This window comes from Leucoraja erinacea, chromosome 27 (genome assembly GCF_028641065.1).
Source record: "Leucoraja erinacea ecotype New England chromosome 27, Leri_hhj_1, whole genome shotgun sequence".
Lineage (NCBI taxonomy): Eukaryota > Metazoa > Chordata > Chondrichthyes > Rajiformes > Rajidae > Leucoraja > Leucoraja erinaceus.
Genome location: NC_073403.1, coordinates 2,301,123 through 2,319,588, shown reverse-complemented (window position 1 = coordinate 2,319,588; position 18,466 = coordinate 2,301,123). Strand labels below are relative to the sequence as shown.

At 47.7% G+C, this 18,466-nt stretch overlaps 1 non-coding gene across 1 annotated transcript; it reads left to right on the top strand.

Annotated features, from left to right (window-relative positions):
• Window positions 1-1,857: 1,857 nt before the first annotated feature.
• Window positions 1,858-1,929, top strand: trnac-gca (transfer RNA cysteine (anticodon GCA)). The gene has a single exon. It is a non-coding gene; the product is annotated as a tRNA-Cys (tRNA).
• Window positions 1,930-18,466: the final 16,537 nt, after the last annotated feature.

Genomic DNA, 18,466 nt, shown 5'->3' with positions numbered 1-18,466 from the left:
TAAGTTAAAAAAAAAATCCTGTACGTCTTTGGAGTGTGGGAGGAAACCGAAGATCTCGGAGAAAACCCACGCAGGTCACGGGGAGAAGGTACACACTCCGTACAGACAGCACCCGTGGCAGGGATTGAACTTGGGTCTCTGGTGCTGGAAGGCAACAACTCTACCACTGTGCCACCCACCATTGCTCCATGCAGTAAATGATTATTTTTTCCTTACTTGCTTTTTGGAGGAAGGATGACTTGCTTTCTGTGGGGTTAGAGGTGGATGATGAGGTCTTTGTACTTTAGACTTTAGATGTACTCTAGTCTAGAGTGGTATGGGTATCTAGGACCAGAGGGCACGGCCTCAAAATAGAAGGTGGCTTTTATATTTCCACTAGTGGAAACATCCTCTAACACAAAGCTGGGTGGCAGTGTGAACTGTGAAGAGGATGTTAGGAGGTTGCAGGGTGACCTGGACAGGTTGAGTGAGTGGGCAGATGCGTGGCAGATGCAGTATAATATAGATAAATGTGAGGTAATCCACTTTGGCAGCAAAAACAAGGGGGCAGATTGTTATCTCAATGGGGTTAGGTTAGGTAAGGGGGAGGTGCAGCGAGACCTGGGTGTCCTTGTACACCGGTCACTGAATGTTGCCGTGCAGGTACAGCAGGCAGTGAAGAAAGCTAATGGAATGTTGACCTTCATAACAAGAGGATTTCAGTATAGGATTAAAGAGGTTCTTCTGCAGTTGTACAGGGCTCTGGTGAGACCACATCTGGAGTATTGTGTACAGTTTTGGTCTCCTAATTTGAGGAAGGACATCCTTGTGATTGAGGCAGTGCAGCGTAGGTTTACGAGATTGATCCCTGGGATGGCGGGACTGTCACATGAGGAAAGGTTGAAAAGACTAGGCTTGTATTCACTGGAGTTTAGAAGGATGAGGGAGGATCTTATAGAAACATACTAAATTATAAAAGGGCTGGACAAGCTAGATGCAGAAAAAATGTTCCCAATGTTGGGCGAGTCCAGAACCAGGGGCCACAGTCTTAGAATAAAGGGGAGGCCATTTAAGACTGAGATGAGAAAAAACTTTTTCACCCAGAGAGTTGTGAATTTATGGAATTCCCTGCCACAGAGGGCAGTGGAGGCCAAACCATTGGATGGATTTAAGAGAGAATTAGATAGAGCTGTAGGGACTAGTGGAATCAAGGGATATGGGGAGAAGGCAGGCACGGGTTATTGATTGGGGACGATCAGCCATGATCACAACGAATGGCGGCGCTGGCTCGAAGGGCCGAATGGCCTCCTCCTGCACCTATTTTCTATGTTTCTACACCCATTCTATCCAGGCCTTTCAGATGAAGTCCCCCCTCACCCTTTTACCCCCTCACTCCACCAGGTATTCCCCGCCTGTGACAGAGAAGCATTCAGAGTCACATCCCCGCAATCAGTGCTGTGATAATGTGTGGTTACACAGAAAAGCTGGAGAAACTCAGCGGGTGCAGCAGCATCTATGGAGCGAAGGAAATAGGCAACGTTTCGGGCCGAAACCCTTCTTCAGACTGATCAGGGGTGGGGGTGGGTGGGGACAAGAAAGGGAAAAGGAGGAGTAGCCGGAAGGCTGGAGGGTCACATCCCAAGCAATCAGTGCTGTGATCCCCAAACGGATGTGATAATGTGTACACTGTTGACCAGCGGTCTAATGGCGACAAGCTCAGAACGCAGCAACTCAGGTGATGTGCAAAACGTAAGCTTGGAATCTTGTTCAGTTCAGTCCAGTTTAGCTTATTGTCACGTGTACTGAGGTACAGTGAAAAGCTTTTGTTGTGTTATCACTACGCTTTATATAAACATCTTAGGAACCCTCAGGAGATATGGGGGTATAGCTCAGTGGTAGAGCATTTGACTGCAGATCAAGAGGTCCCAGGTTCAAATCCAGGTGCCCCCTCTTTTGGCACATTCTACCAATGGGATAGAAGCTGGAGTGGACAATTTGGCCCTTTGGGTCCATACTGTACATCATCGTTCATTCCTGCACCTCATTCCTGCTCCCCCTATCTCTTTATTCCTTCAACATTAACAAATGTATCAACGTGCTTCTTGACGTGTCCATCGGTGGTGTGTAAGTCCACAGGATCTCGTGTCTCGGGGCAAGGAACATTCACTGACCTCGGTTCGAAATGGCAAACTCCAAACCCTGCATCTGTGATCCCTGGTTCCAAAGATCTGGTTTTTGTTGGTAAAGTCCACCCTGCATGTAATCCATTTCCAGTTGTCAGCATGGGCGGCACAGCGGTAGAGTTGCCGCCTCGTTGCGTCAGGGGACCAGGTTCGATTTTGACTACGGGTGCTGATTGTGCGGAGTTTGCACGTTCTCCCCGCGACCGCATGGGTCTTCCTCGGGTGCTCCGTTTCCCCCCCAAATTCGTATAGGTTCACCGGCTTCAGCAAAGATCGTAAATTGTCCCTAGTGTGTGTAGGATAGTGATATTGTGCAGGGATCGCTGGTCGGCACGGACTCGGTGGGCCGAAGGGCCTGTTTCCACACTGTATCTGAACTACTATCAACCTTATTGGAGACCCTTGGACTATCTTTAATCAGACTGGCATTATCTTACACTAAACATTATTCCTGTTTTCATGTATCTGTACACTGTAAACGGCTCCTCGATTGTAATCATGTGTGGTCTTCCCCACTGACTGGTTAGCACGCAACAAAAGCTTTTCACTGTACCTCGGTACACGTGACAATAAACTAAACTGAACTGATACACTAGTCCCACCTGCCTGCGTTTGGCCCATATCCTTCTAAACCTGTCCTATCCATGTACCTGTCTAAATGCTTCGTAAAATCTTCTATTTTAATCATATTTACCATTCCAGCCCGCCCTCAAGTAATGAACACGTTCCACTATTAGAGACATCCACAGGTCGTTTTAGTCCGTAAGTCAGAAAATACATAAGTATTGTTCAGCGTGTTAACGTTCAAAGATCCTACAGCGGGCAAGATAGATCACTCGACGAAAAAGACGGAGACGGTCGTGGGCAGATTTTCGGCCCCATTCCCGTAACCGGCTTCCGTCTCTGCACCAAAGATCCCGTAGCGGAGCAAACATAGAAACATAGAAAACATAGACAATAGGTGCAGGAGTAGGCCATTCGGCCCTTCGAGCCTGCACCGCCATTCAATATGATCATGGCTGATCATCCAACTCAGTATCCCGTACCTGCCTTCTCTCCATACCCTCTGATCCCCCTTAGCCACAAGGGCCACATCTAACTCCCTCTTAAATATAGCCAATGAACTGGCCTCAACTACCTTCTGTGTGGCAGAGAGTTCCAGAGATTCACCACTCTCTGTGTGAAAAAAAGTCTTCTCATCTCGGTTTTAAAGGATTTCCCCCTTATCCTTAAACTGTGACCCCTTGTCCTGGACTTCCCCAACATCGGGAGCAATCCTCCTGCATCTAGCCTGTCCAACCCCTTAAGAATTTTGTAAGTTTCTATAAGATCCCCTCTCAATCTCCTAAATTCTAGAGAGTATAAATCAAGTCTATCCAGTCTTTCTTCATAAGACAGTCCTGACATCCCAGGAATCAGTCTGGTGAACCTTCTCTGCACTCCCTCTATGGCAAGAATGTCCTTCCTCAGATTTGAAGACCAAAACTGTACGCAATACTCCAGGTATGGTCTCACCAAGACCCTGTACAACTGCAGTAGAACCTCCCTGCTCCTATACTCAAATCCTTTTGCTATGAATGCAAAGATAACTAGCGCGGAGACGGAAGCCGGTTACGGAAACATCCTCGTAAAAATAAAAGTACTTTGGTAAAAATCTTCTCCTCATTTTCAGAATTTTAATTTATTAACACAAACTGTTCCCCCGCAACGTTGATTACACTGCGGTTCGGGTCGGGTCGGGTCGGGTCGGGTCGGGTTACTGAAATGGATGAAAAAAAGGCCCACGTTCCGCTCCGTTGCATACTACACATCAGCCCATCGCATTTAGCAGGAGTGGTCTATCTTGCTCCGCTATAGGATCTTTGGTAACGATAGCTCCACAGTATTTTCCTACAGACATCACAAACATATGAGACTGCTAAGAAATAACAATTAGAAAAAGTAGATAGAGAGAGGGGGTAACTAGTTGTGTCACTCATGGGAACCAGCGTATGTATGTATGAACGAGATCAGCAACCTCATCAGGAAGGCTGGCTCAGTCCTGGTGGTGGAGTCAGACTCACGGAAGGGGAGTTCACGGAGGGGAGGATGCTCCTCAAACTGCGGAGCATCCTGGACAATACAGCTCACCCCCTCCATGTCACACACTGGTCAACCTGAGGAGCACCTTCAGCAACAGACTGGTTCCACCAAGATGCAGGACAGAACTTCCTGCTTTCAGCTTCCAGGAATGAGCTTCCAGTGGAAGTGGTGGAGGCAGGTTCGTTGGTATCATTTAAAAATAAATTGGATAGGCATATGGATGAGAAGGGAATGGAGGGTTATGGTATGAGTGCAGGCAGGTGGGACTAAGGGGAAAAAGTTGTTTGGCACGGACTTGTAGGGCCGAGATGGCCTGTTTCCGTGCTGTAATTGTTATATGATTATATGGTTATAGAACACCACAGGAGATCCTTCTGTGCTGCGGCTATCAAACTGTACAACCCCTCCCCCTTCTGTCGTGGGGTAAACTGACTCCCCCCCCCCCCCCCCCCCTCCCCACCCCTCTTCCCCAATCCTTTCCACTCGTCACTTTAATTTTATATATTTCATGCATTTTGTATTTTATGACTGTTGGCTGATCAATATCCCTCCTGGGATCAATAAAGTTATGTCGTGTCATATATCGTAAGTAGGTCGAACTTTTGAATTTAATAATATTATGGACACTCGTTCATGTCAGATGTTCAAAATCCGGGGACAGTCTGTACCAGAATCTCTGAACTATAGGCTCTATCACCAGACTGATTCCTGGGATGTCAGGACTTTCATATGAAGAAAGACTGGATAGACTCGGCTTGTACTCGCTAGAATTTAGAAGATTGAGGGGGGATCTTATAGAAACTTACAAAATTCTTAAGGGGTTGGACAGGCTAGATGCAGGAAGATTGTTCCTGATGTTGGGGAAGTCCAGTACTAGGGGTCACACAGTTTAAGGATAAGGGGGAAATCTTTTAGGACTGAGATGAGAAAAACATTTTTCACACAGAGAGTGGTGAATCTGTGGAATTCTCTGCCACAGAAGGGAGTTGAGGCCACAGTTCATTGGCTATATTTAAGAGGGAGTTAGATGTGGCCCTTGTGGCTAAAGGGATCTGGGGGTATGGAGAGAAGGCAGGGATGGGATACTGAGTAGGATGATCAGCCATGATCATATTGAATGGCGGTGCAGGCTCGAAGGGCCGAATGGCCTACTCCTGCACCTATTTTCTATGTTTCTATGAAATATTATCTTTTATATTCTCTCCTCATCCCATTCTCTCCCAGTGCTGATATCATTACAACTTTCTATATCCACTATCCAGCAGCTTCTTCTAACAAACCTCTGGAGTTCCTGATCACCAACAATTCTCTCATCACCTGCAACGTATATCCTTCCATCCGGAGATAGTGCCTGTCCCGCTGAGCTACTCACAAAACCGTAGTGTAAACCAGCATCTGCAGTTCCTTCCTCCACCTATAAACTATTAATGGGCTATACGTATGCTGCAGTATATAGACTAAAGAAGGGTCTCCTCTCGAAAAGTCATCCATTCCTTCTCTACAGAGATGCTGCCTGTCCCGCTGAGTTACTCCAGCATTTTTGTGTGCATCTACAGTCGAGAGATGGTTACAAGGGCACTCACATTTCAGAGGACCTCACATGGTCCACCAACACCGCTGCGCTGGTCAAGAAGGCACAGCAACGACTGTTCTTTCTGAGGACATTGAAAAAGACTGGTCTGCCCCAACAGCTGCTGACAACGTTCTACCGCTGCACCACAGAGAGCATATTAACGTATGGCATCTCTGTGTGGTATCTCAGCTGCACGGAGGCGGAGAGGAGAGCTCTTCACCGTGTCGTCCACAGAGCGCAGAGGATTATTGGGACACAGCTACCAGCCTTGGAGGGCATCTACCACACACGGTGCCTCAGGAAGGCCATCAGCATCCATAAAGACTCATCACACCCCTGTAACGGACTGTTCGAACTACTTCCCTCCGGCAGACGTTACAAGGCCTTCTACGCCCGAACCTCCAGACCCAGAAACAGCTTCATTCCCAGAGCTACAGCGGCTCTGAACCGGCCCTGCTGAATGTCCCCCCATCCCCCTGGACTGTCTCCCTCAGATGGTCACGACACACAGACACATCTGCACTTTAGTCTATTTTACTGTTGTAATGTTCTTTGTACAAACCATGTTCTCGGGGGATCTAAACCTAAATTTTAGTAGCTACTTAAGTTATGATGTCGGATGGAAGCTGCATACACATTGCGTTGCGTTCATGTGCAATGACAATAAAATATATTATTATTATTATTATGTTATGTTGTGCTGTGGGGTGTGCAGATATAGAGTCGTACAGAATGGAAACAAGCTCTCCAGCCCAACTTGGTGCAGAGTTAGATAGTCATACACAATGGAAACAAGTGCTTTGGCCCAACTTGTCCTTGCAGATCAAGATAGACAATAGACAATAGGTGCAGGAGTAGGCCATTCGGCCCTTCTAGCCAGCACCGCCATTCAATGTGATCATGGCTGATCATCCCCAATCAGTACCCCATTCTTGCCTTCTCCCCATATCCCCTGACTCCGCTGTTTTTAAGAGCCCTATCTAGCTCCAGAGAACCTGCCTCCACCACCATCTGAGGCAGAGAATTCCACAGCCCCATCTCACCTAGTCCCATTCGCCTGCAAGTGGTTGCAGAGCTTACAATCCCACTGTACATGGTGAATCTGTATGTAACAAATAAAGTTGATCGACTTGACTGGTAGGTACAGGATACTGAGTTGGATGATCAGCCATGATCATATTGAATGGCGGTGCAGGCACGAAGGGCCGAATGGCCTCTACTCCTGCACCTATTGTCTATGTTTCTCTGTTTCTATGACTGCATTTGCCCCTTCATTCGTATCTGCCCCCAAATCATTCCCACACATCTAGCCGTCCAAGACTCTTCAGAATGCTGTTGAAATGCCTCAAATGCCTCAAATGCCTCGTCTGTATGCACTCACCACCCACTAAGTGAGAAACACTAACCCCTGTTAAATCTTTCCCCTCGCACCTTAAACCTCTTATCGTTCTTGGGCCCCAGTTGGTTTTGCATTGTGTAAATCAAATTAAATGAAGGCATTTTTTGTTGAAATCAATCAATTTAGTCCAACCAAAATCAGAAAATACTCTGCCGTTAATCAGGATTGTAGTGGAGATAATATGGCATTGTCTTTAGGGTTGTTGATATTACTCTAAGCTTAAGGGGAGTTTAGTAAATGCATATGTTAAGCTCTCTAGTAAACGCCAGTATTAAGAGTGATGGAAAAAGCGTTGGCAAACGCAGTCTATTTGCAGGCTATTTGTTCCAGCGTTAAGATCATCAAATCTGAATGAGTTGGAGTGGTGTTGGCACTAGGAGCAGGGTTTGTGCAAACATTGTCGTGCAGACCAGCAGGAGACAGGGAGATACCAATGATCCATGGTGTCTGTCCCTAGAATTACTTCAATCTGCTCAGTGTTTGCTGTGTCTGGTCATTCTAACCCCACAGCATTAATCTGGATCGTTGCAATTAGCCAGCACCACTCAATTCAATTCAATTTTCAATTCCATTCAACTTTAATGTCATGGCACAAATACAAGTATGAGTACAACGAAATGCAGTTTTGCGTCAGTCCGTAGTAGTTGTACATAAAGAAAAACAAAAAATATAGAAAGAGGGAAGATACAGAATAATCAAAAAATACAGAATAATTAAACAGTGGGGACGGAGGGACCGGAGAAATCTATCGTCGGGACTCCGAGTTCAGCAATGTGATTGTGTTGTTGTAGAAGCTTTTCCTCATCCTACTAGTACGTGACCTGAGGCTCCTGTACCAACTCCCTGATGGGAGGAGAGCAAACAGTCCATGGTTGGGGTGGGAGGGGTCCTTGATGATCTTCCCAGCCCGTCTCAGACACCGTTTTCGGTGGAGGGCATCCATGGCAGGGAGCGGGGCACCGATGATGTTTTCACCACCCGTTGTAGTGCCTTCCTGTCCGCAGCAGTGCAGCTGCTGTACCATACCGTGAAGCAGGTGGTCAGGATACTCTCTATGGTACAGCGGTAAAAGTTGGTCAGGATCTGGGGGGACAGGTGGGCTTTCTTGAGCCTCCTCAGGAAGTAAAGGCGCTGCTGTGCCTTTTTGATCAGTTTGGAGGTATTGAGGGACCAGGACAGATCCTCCGAGATATGTACTCCGAGGAATTTATAGTTGGAGACGCGCTCCACCTCAGTCCCGTTTATATGGATGGGGGTATGACTGCCTCCTCTGGTCTGCCTGAAGTCAACAATAATCTCCTTCGTCTTTTTGGAGTTGAGGACGAGGTTATTGTCAGGTGCTGGATCTCATCCCTGTAGGCTGACTCATCGTTGTCGCTGATCAGTCCTACTACCGTGGTATCGTCAGCAAACTTAATAATGGCGTTGGATCCGTACTTTGGGATGCAGTCGTGGGTGAAGAGGGAGTAGAGGAGAGGGCTGAGCACACAGCCCTGTGGCACTCCGGTGTTAGAAACATAGAAATTAGGTGCAGGAGTAGGCCATTCGGCCCTTCGAGCCTGCACCGCCATTCAATATGATCATGGCTGATCATCCAACTCAGTATCCCGTACCTGCCTTCTCTCCATACCCTCACCCTCCTGAACCCTCTCCTCACCCTCCTGGAGGGTGGAGGAGGGGGAAAGAGGGAAGATGGAGGGAAGAGAGAGAGGGGGGAAGGAGGAGAAGAGAGTGGGGGAGAGAGGGGGAAGGAGGAGGAGGAAAGAGGGAAGATGGAGGCACACCATTTTGGAGGGGAAAGAGAGTGGGGGAGAGAGGGGAGGAGGAGAAGGGCCGAGGAAGGGGAGAGGAGACGAGAGAGAGGGAAGGTGGAGGGGGGGAGTGATGAGAGAAGTCGAGGAGGAGAGGGGGGAGGGAGAGAGAAGAGGGGGGAGAGAGGAGGGAGGGAGGAGATTGAGAGGAGGAGAGGGGCACAGAGAAGGTGGCACTCCGGTGGGAAGGAGTGGAGGAGGAGGAGTTATTGACCCTAACAGACTGTGACCCAGTGCACAGAGAGTGGTAGTGTTCAGTGTTTTATAGTGGAGGAGGTGAGGTTATTGACCCTAACAGACTGTGGTCTGTTAGTGAGGAAGTCCAGTGTCCAGTTGCAGAGGGAGGTGGAGATGCCAAGTCCACTGAGTTTGGTGATCAAGCTGGCGGGGATGACGGTGTTAAAGGCAGAGCTGAAATCAATGAACAGCAGCCTGATGTAGGAGTTGTTGTAGTCCAGGTGGGTCAGGGCAGAGTGTAGGGCCGCCGATATGGCGTCCTCTGTAGACCTGTTGGTCCGGTAGGCAAACTGATGGGGGTCCAGTGTGGGGGGGAGGCAGGCTTTGAGGTGAGCCAAGATCAGCCGCTCAAAGCACTTTGCAATGACAGGGGTGAGTGCCACTGGGCGGAAATCGTTGAGACTCCCTGTAGCTGACTGTTTGGGCACTGGCACGATGGTTGATGTCTTGAGGGAAGTGGGGACAACACCCTGGGCCAGTGAGAGATTGAAAATGTCGGCGAGGACTGGGGATAGTTTTACAAATAGAGTTTTACAATTTACTATAGAGTTTCCATAGAAACATAGAAACATAGACAATAGATGCAGGAGTAGGCCATTCGGCCCTTCGAGCCTGCACCATTCGCCATTCAATATGATCATGGCTGATCATCCAACTCATCATCCAACTGATCATCCAACAGAGGCAGTATCCCATCCCTGCCTTCTCTCCATACCCCCTGATCCCTTTAGCCACAAGGGCCACATCAAACTCCCTCTTAAATATAGCCAATGAACTGGCCTCAACTGGCTTCAAATAGGGCCGAAACCCAAAGGAAATAGGCAACGTTTCGGGTCGAAACCCGAAGGGTTTCGGGACGAAACGTTGCCTATTTCCTTCGCTCCATAGATGCTGCTGCACCCGCTGAGTTTTTGGCTGATCATCCAAATCAGTATCCCGTACCTGCCTTCTCTCCATACCCCCTGATCCCTTTAGCCACAAGGTCCACATCTAACTCCCTCTTAAATATATCCAATGAACTGTGTGGCCTCAACTACCTTCTGTGGCAGAGAGTTCCAAAGATTCACCACTCTCTGTGTGAAAAATGTTTTCCTCATCTCGGTCCTAAAAGATTTCCCTCTTATCCTTAAACTGTGTGACCCCTTGTTCTGGACTTCCCCAACATCGGGAACAATCTTCCTGCATCTAGCCTGTCCAACCCCTTAAGAATTTTGTAGGTTTCTATAAGATCCCCCTCAATCTTCTAAATTCTAGCGAGTATAAACCGAGTCTATCCAGTCTTTCTTCATACGTACCTCGGTGACTGCCAGTCATCCCCCCCCCCCCCCCCGGACACTTATTATTTATTTTTTATTCAAATCGTTTGCTATGTCGCTCTTCAAGGGAGATGCTAAATGCATTTCGTTGTCTCTGTACTGTACACTGACAATGACAATTAAATTGAATCTGAATCTGAATCTGAATCTGAAAGTCCTGCCATCCCAGGAATCAGTCTGGTGAACCTTCTCTGTACTCCCTCTATGGCAAGAATGTCTTTCCTCAGATTAGGAGACCAAAACTGTATGCAATATGGTGGGGGGGAGGGGGGGGGGACATTTTCCCCACACCCCACCCCCTTCTGTATGTTTACAGAGTTTGCACAGTTTGAGTTGGCTGAAGGCTGTAATTGCTGCTAAATCTGGCAAAAACTAAATGGGGGGAGTTGATAAACAGTGGGTTTGTGGCTCCGCAAACAGATAAAGACGCTGGGGGTTGGGATGCCCAGGTGGGGCCTTGGGACTGGCTGGTGTTTATAAGCCATGCATAATGGCAGAGGCTAACCACTCACTCTCTCTGCAAACAAGATTGGGAGCTTAGGGTGGAGAGCCTGTTTGTGTGCCCAGTTGATTCAGTGTCAGCTTGGTGGCACAATCTCATTAATTTTAAGCTGTTAACAACTAATTGCCCCTCCCTTCCCATTAGCCGAGCAAACAAGTTAATTGGGCCAAAGATTGGACTGGAAGCCTTAAAAAGCCCGAGTGTAGGAGGCTGCAAACCTTCAAGGGGCTTCAACCAACCACCCACCAGATCCAGATCCAGATCCAGATCCAGATCCAGCTCCATACTGAGTATCCAGCTTTTTTTTTGTTTGCGTCTGTTTAGGCCGTGTTACCCCACTTTCATCTAGGGTTGATGATGTGTGCGGCAGTCAAGCTGATGGCTCTTTGGCTGTGCTTCCTGGCGTTCCTTCCCACTGCAAGTGGCTATATCTGGGCCTGGATGTTGTCTCTCCCGTACAAGGCGCCTCAGGAGGTCTACGCAAAGAGCAACTCCGAGCCACTGCCGAGCGAGCTGCAGAATGAGGTGAGTGCACGGTAGAGGGTGGCTTTGAAGCCGGAACATGTTGGCCGGTGTGGGCAAGTTGGGCCGAAGGGCCTGTTTCAGATTCAGATTCAATTTTAATTGTCATGCAGTGCCATTACAGATGAACGAAATGGCATTTAGCATCCAACTCAAGAGCGACATAGCAAATGATTTGAATAAATAATAATAAGTGTCTGATCCCCTTAGGGGGGGGGGCCACATTGGCAGTCCCGAGGTACGTTGTAGTAGATGACAGCCGCCGGAAAGAAGCTGTTCCTCGACCTGCTGGTTCGGAGAACGGAGAGACCTCAGCGCCTCCCTGTGTAGAAAAAAGTTCTTCTCCATGGTCGGGGTTAGAGGAGTCCCCCCTTATCCTTAAGCTGTGCAGACAGCGTTGCTGGACTTCCTCAATGGAGGGGGAGCGTGGAACACCTGATCCGTGGGCAATTTTCCTGCCACCCCTCTGCAATGCCTTCCGGTCGGAGACAGAGCAGTTGCCATACCATACTGTGATGCAGTTGGTAAGGATGCTCTCGATGGTGCAGCGGTAGAAGTTAACCATATAACTTTATAACAATTACAGCACGGAAACAGGCCATCTCGGCCCTACAAGTCCATGCCGAACAAATTTTTTTTTCCCCCTTAGTCCCACCTGCCTCACTATGGCCATAACCCTCCATTCCCTTCTCATCCATATGAGACCAAAACTTTTACGATACCATTAGAAGATAGACACAAACCACTTCCACTGGGTCTCTGTGTAGCAGGGACCTTGTTCAGTCTCCTCAGGAAGAAGAAGACCGCTGATGGCCTGTTTCCACACTGTATCACTATATGATGGGCAGCATCTCTGGAGAGAAGGAATGGGTGACGTTTCGGGTCGAGACCCCCCATCCTCAGACTGAAGAAAGGTCTCGACCCGAAATGTCACCCATTTATTAGGGTATTAGGGTATGCAGTGATTATTGGTCGGTGCCGAACAAGATTTCTCATGCGAGTGTCTCTTTGGGAAATTGAAAACTTTGAACTGAATCTGCTGTCACTCCCGACAAACCAAGTACAACTAATTAGTCTGAAGAAGGGTCTCGGCCAGAAACGTCACCCATTCCTTCTCTCCAGAGATGCTGCCCGTCCCGCTGAGTTACTCCAGCTTTTTGTGTCTATCTTCGGTTTAAACCAGCACCTGCAGTTTTTTCCTACGCTTTAAAGATATCGTCTTGTGTGGCTTTCCATTGCTTCTAAACATTCCAAAGTGTTTTACGGCCATTTTTTAAAAACATAATCAGTTGTCCGGATCAATGCAATTTTTTTTTTTTCATTTAGCTTTGATGTTTGCAGCTTCTGACATGATTAACTCCCATATGATTCAGATCTCTCAATCTAGACATCATTTCTGAAGAAGGTCACACCGACCAGTAACATCACCCAAGGTAGACAAAAGTGCCGGAGAAACTCAGCGGCTGCAGCAGCATCTATGGAGCGAAGGAAATAGGCAACGTTTCGGGCCGAAACCCGGAAGGGTTTCGGCCCGAAACGTTGCCTATTTCCTTCAGGGTTTCGGCCCGAAACGTTGCCTATTTCCTTCGCTCCATCGATGCTGCTGCACCCGCTGAGTTTCTCCAGCACTTTTGTCTACCTTTGATTTTCCAGCATCTGCAGTTCCTTCTTAAACAGTAACATCACCTGTCCATGTTTGCCAGAGGGACTCAAAGTGCTGGAGTAACTCAGCAGGTCAGGCAGCATCTCTGGAGACAATGTGGATGGATGACATTAAAGAAAGCGAATGGTATGTTGGCTTTCATAGCAAAAGGATTTGAGTATAGGAGCAGGGAGGTTCTACTGCAGTTGTACAGGGTCTTGGTGAGACCACACCTGGAGCATTGCGTACGGTTTTGGTCTCCAAATCTGAGGAAGGACATTATTGCCATAGAGGGAGTACAGAGAAGGTTCACCAGACTGATTCCTGGGATGTCAGGACTGTCTTATGAAGAAAGACTGGATAGACTTGGTTTATACTCTCTAGAATTTAGGAGATTGAGAGGGGATCTTATAGAAACTTACAAAATTCTTAAGGGGTTGGACAGGCTAGATGCAGGAAGATTGCTCCCGATGTTGGGGAAGTCCAGGACAAGGGGTCACAGCTTAAGGATAAGGGGGAAATCTTTTAAAACCGAGATGAGAAGAACTTTTTTTCACACAGAGAGTGGTGAATCTCTGGAACTCTCTGCCACAGAGGGTAGTTGAGGTCAGTTCATTGGCTATATTTAAGAGGGAGTTAGATGTGGCCCTTGTGGCTAAGGGATCAGGGGTTATGGAGAGAAGGCAGGTACGGGATACTGAGTTGGATGATCAGCCATGATGATATTGAATGGCGGTGCAGGCTCGAAGGGCCAAATGGCCTGCTCCTGCACCTAATTTCTATGTTTCTATGTTTCTATGTTTCTATGACATTTCTGGTCTGGGCCCTTCTTCAGAAATGTTGCCGAGGCTGGGAGAACAGGTTCAGATGGGAGATACAGGGTTCCTGGAGAACATGGATAGGCAACGTTTGCAATCAAGCCCCTTCTGCAGTTTCTATATGATCTCCAGAGATGCTGCCTGACCTGCTGAGTTACTCCAGCACTTTGTGTCCTTTTGTGTAAACCAGCATCTGCAGTTCCTTGTGTGGGAAGGAACTGCAGATGCTGGTTTACACCAAAGATAGGCACAAAATGCTGGAGTAACTCAATGAACCAGGCAGCACCTCTGGAGAAAAACAATAAGGTCTGGAGGTAGACAAAAATGCTTGTTGCTTTTAGCTTTAGAGATACAGCATGGAAACAGGCCCTTCGGCCCACTGAGTCCATGCCAACCAGCGATCACCTGTTCATACTATTGTTTAAGAAGGAACTGCAGATGCTGGAAAATAAAAGGTAGACAAAAGCGCTGGAGAAACTCAGCGGGTGAGGTAGCATCTATGGAGCGAAGGAAATGGGCAACGTTTCGGGTCGAAACCCTTCTTCAGACCTCTGAAGTCCTGGAGTCCCAGTCTGAAGAAGAATCTCGACCGAAAATGTCACCTATTCCCTTTTCTCCACAGATGCTGCCTGACCCATGGAGTCAGCCAGCATTTTATGTCTACCATCTGCAGTTACTCGTTTACTCATTTCCTCTCCTGTGGTTTTCTTGACTGAACAGTAGATGGATTGGATGATTGAATCGGTAAATCAATGTTTTAATCAAAGCAACTTTAAAAGATCTGAAAGAACGTGCAGGAGTTAATTATTCCCTAAGTTCTCTGCATTAATGTGTATGCTAACCAGTCATGTAACAATCCAGGACATGCGTTTGTTCACTCTGCCTTTTATCTGAAGTAAATCTTAGGCATGGAAAGAATGCCTGTGAACAATATTTAACCAGGAGTTAAATGTAAAATTCAGTTGATTCTGGAAGAATAACATTATTCGGAGCTTCGGAAAATGTCAGCAAATGTTTTTAATTGAAAAGAATTTCCAAAGAGTAATTTCTATGTTTCGTGAGTAGCTATTGCCAGGATTCAAGAATGAAGCATTGTGGTGGAGATGGAGGGGAGGAGGGCAGGAGGGCTGGAGCCAAGTCACCTTGCTGATGAGAAGAACTGTTTTCACACAGAGAGTGGTGAATCTCTGGAACTCTCTGCCACAGAGGGTAGTTGAGGCCACAGTTCATTGGCTATATTTAAGAGAGAGTTAGATGTGGCCCTTGTGGCTAAGGGGATCAGGGGGTATGGAGAGAAGGCAGGTACGGGATACTGAGTTGGATGATCAGCCATGATCATATTGAATGGCGGTGCAGGCTCGAAGGGCCGAATGGCCTACTCCTGCACCTAATTTCTATGTTGCTGTCGTAGACTTTGCAAGCACCATCAGGACGTTGAAGAAACATTTAGACAGGTACATGGATAGGATAGGTTTTGAGGGATATGGGCCAAATGCAGGCAGGTGGGACGAGTGCAGCTGGGGCATGTTGAGACGAGTGGAATAGAGGACATGGGTTTAAGGTGAAGGGGACAAGATTTAATAGGAATCTGAGGGGTGATTTTTTTTTTTTTTTTTCCACCCACACACAGGGTGGTGGGTGTATGGAACCAGCTGCCGGAGGAGGTAATTGAGGCTGGGACTATCCCATCATTTAAGAAGCAGTTGGGACAGGTACATGGATGGGACGGGTTTGGAGGGATACGGGCCAAACGCAGGCAGGTGGGACTAGTGTAGATGGGGCATGTTGGTCGGTGAGGGCAAGTTGACTTGAACCAAATGGGTCAGTTTACTGCAGACTGACCTTGTCAGTACAGCTGCCACTAATTAGTTGTTCAGGAAGGAACTGCAGATGCTGGTTTAAATCGAAGACCAACACAAAATGCTGGAGTAACTCAGCGGGACAGGCAGCATCTCTGGAGAGAAGGAATGGGTGACGTTTCGGGCCGAGACCCTTCTTCAGACTAATTAGTTGTTATTGGTTTGTCCGGAGTGACAGCAGATTCAGTTCAAAGTTTTCAATTTCCCAAAGATATACTCGCATAAGAAATCTTGTTCGGCACCGACCAATAATCACCGCGTACCCTATTAAATAAATAAATGCCTTGCTTTTCGTTGAGCTCCACAGCACAGACGCGTTGGATTAAGTGACATCTAGTTTATACCAAACAAGCTGTGACATTTAACCATATTTAAAAAAAAAAAACTTTAATAACACTAGACAATAGGTGCAGGAGTAGGCCATTCGGCCCTACGAGCCAGCACCGCCATTCAATGTGATCATGGCTGATCATCCCCAATCAGTACCCCGTTCCTGCCTTCTCCCCATATCCCCTGACTCCGCTATTTTTAAGAGCCCAATCTAACTCTCTCTTGAAAGCATCCAGAGAACCTGCCTCCACCGCCCTCTGAGGCAGAGAATTCCACAGACTCACCACTCTCGGTGAGAAAAAGTGTTTCCTCGTCTCCGTTCTAAATGGCTTACCCCTTATTCTTAAACTGTGTGGCCCCTGGTTCTGGACTCCCCCAACATCGGGAACATTTTTCCTGCCTCTAGCGTGTCCAAGCCACTTAACAATCTTATATGTTTCAATGAGATCGCCTCTCATCCTTCTAAACTCCAGAGTGTACAAGCCCAGCTGCTCCATTCTCTCAGAATATAACCATCCATCCATGTTTGTTGAATGGACAACAGATGGTGGTGAAAATTGCCCAACGCATCACCGGTTCCTCGCTCCCCTCCATTGAGTCTGTCCAAAGCAAGCGTTGTCTGCGGAGGGCGCTCAGCATCGCCAAGGACTGCTCTCACCCCAACCACGGACTCTTTACCCTCCTACCATCTGGGAGGCACTACAGGTCTCTCCGTTGCCGGACCAGCAGGTCGAGGAACAGCTTCTTCCCTGCGACTGTTACACTACTCAACAACGTACCTCGGTGAATGCCAATCACCACCCCCGGACACTCCTCCCACAGGAAAAACACTATGACTGTATGCATGTAAATAGATTTATTTATTGAAATCATATTCTATGTCGCTCTTCCAGGGAGATGCTAAATGCATTTCGTTGTCTCTGTACTGTACACTGACAATGACAATTAAAGTTGAATCTGAATCTGAATTGGAGATGAAAAGAAATGGGCCTTAATGTCGATATTTATATTGTAGTTATTTTTCGTTGCATTGTTCCCCCTCAGGCACCTTGTGAGCTCGGCCACGACTGCGGCACGGGACTCTTTTGCGACCACCATTTTGGGCGTTGCGTCTCTTTGCGAGAACAAGGCGACTTCTGCCGGCGGGACGGTCAGTGTTCTCCAGGCCTGAGCTGCATGTTTGGCCAGTGCCATCTCACCATCCCTGACAGGCAGGAAGGTAAGAAAACTGTCGGGGACCCGGGTTCGATCCCGACTACGGGTGCTGCCTGTACGGAGTTTGCACGTTCTCACCGTTTGGCTTTACCCTGTGAGGAAGGACACCATTGCCATTGAGGCAGTGCAGCGTAGGTTCACGAGGTTAATCCCCGGGATGGCGGGACTCTCATCTGAGGAAAGATTGGAAAGACCGAACTTGTATTCACTGGAATTTAGAAGGATGAAGGGAAGAATCTTATAGAAACGTATAAAATTATAAAAGGACTGGACAAGCTAGATGCAGGAAAAACATTCCCAATGTTGGGGGAGTCCAGAACCAGGGGCCACACAGTCTAAGAATAAAGGGGAGGCCATTTAAAACTGAGGTGAGAAAAAAACGTTTTCACCCAGAGAGTTGTGAATTTGTGGAATTCTCTGCCACAGAGGGCAGTGGAGGCCAATTCACTGGACGAATTTAAAAGAGTTCGATAGAGCTCTAGGGGCGAGCAAAATCAGGGGATATGGGGAGAAGACAGGCATGGGTTACTAACGCACTAAGGATGATTTACAAATGCCAATTTACCAATTAGTGTGGGAGGAACCAAAGATCTCGGTGAAACCCCATACGTTGGGTCTCTGGTGCTGAAAGGCAGGAACTCTACCTGCCCTGAAAGTTGGGAAGGAGTCACCTGGATTAGAACTGCAGTCAAATGTTCCACCACTTAGCTATACCCCCTACCTGCCAACCTGTGATACTGCACCTATGACTCCAATATTACAACAGGTTGAAGACATCCTAAAGGGGCTGCTCCTCGCCTTCAGGCTGCATTTCTCACCCACATAGAAAATTAGGTGCAGGAGTAGAGGCCATTCGGCCCTTCGAGCCTGCACCGCCATTCAATATGATCATGGCTGATCATCCAACTCAGTAACCCATCCCTGCCTTCTCTCCATACCCCCTGATCCCCTTAGCCACAAGGGCCACATCTAACTCCCTCTTAAATATAGCCAATGAA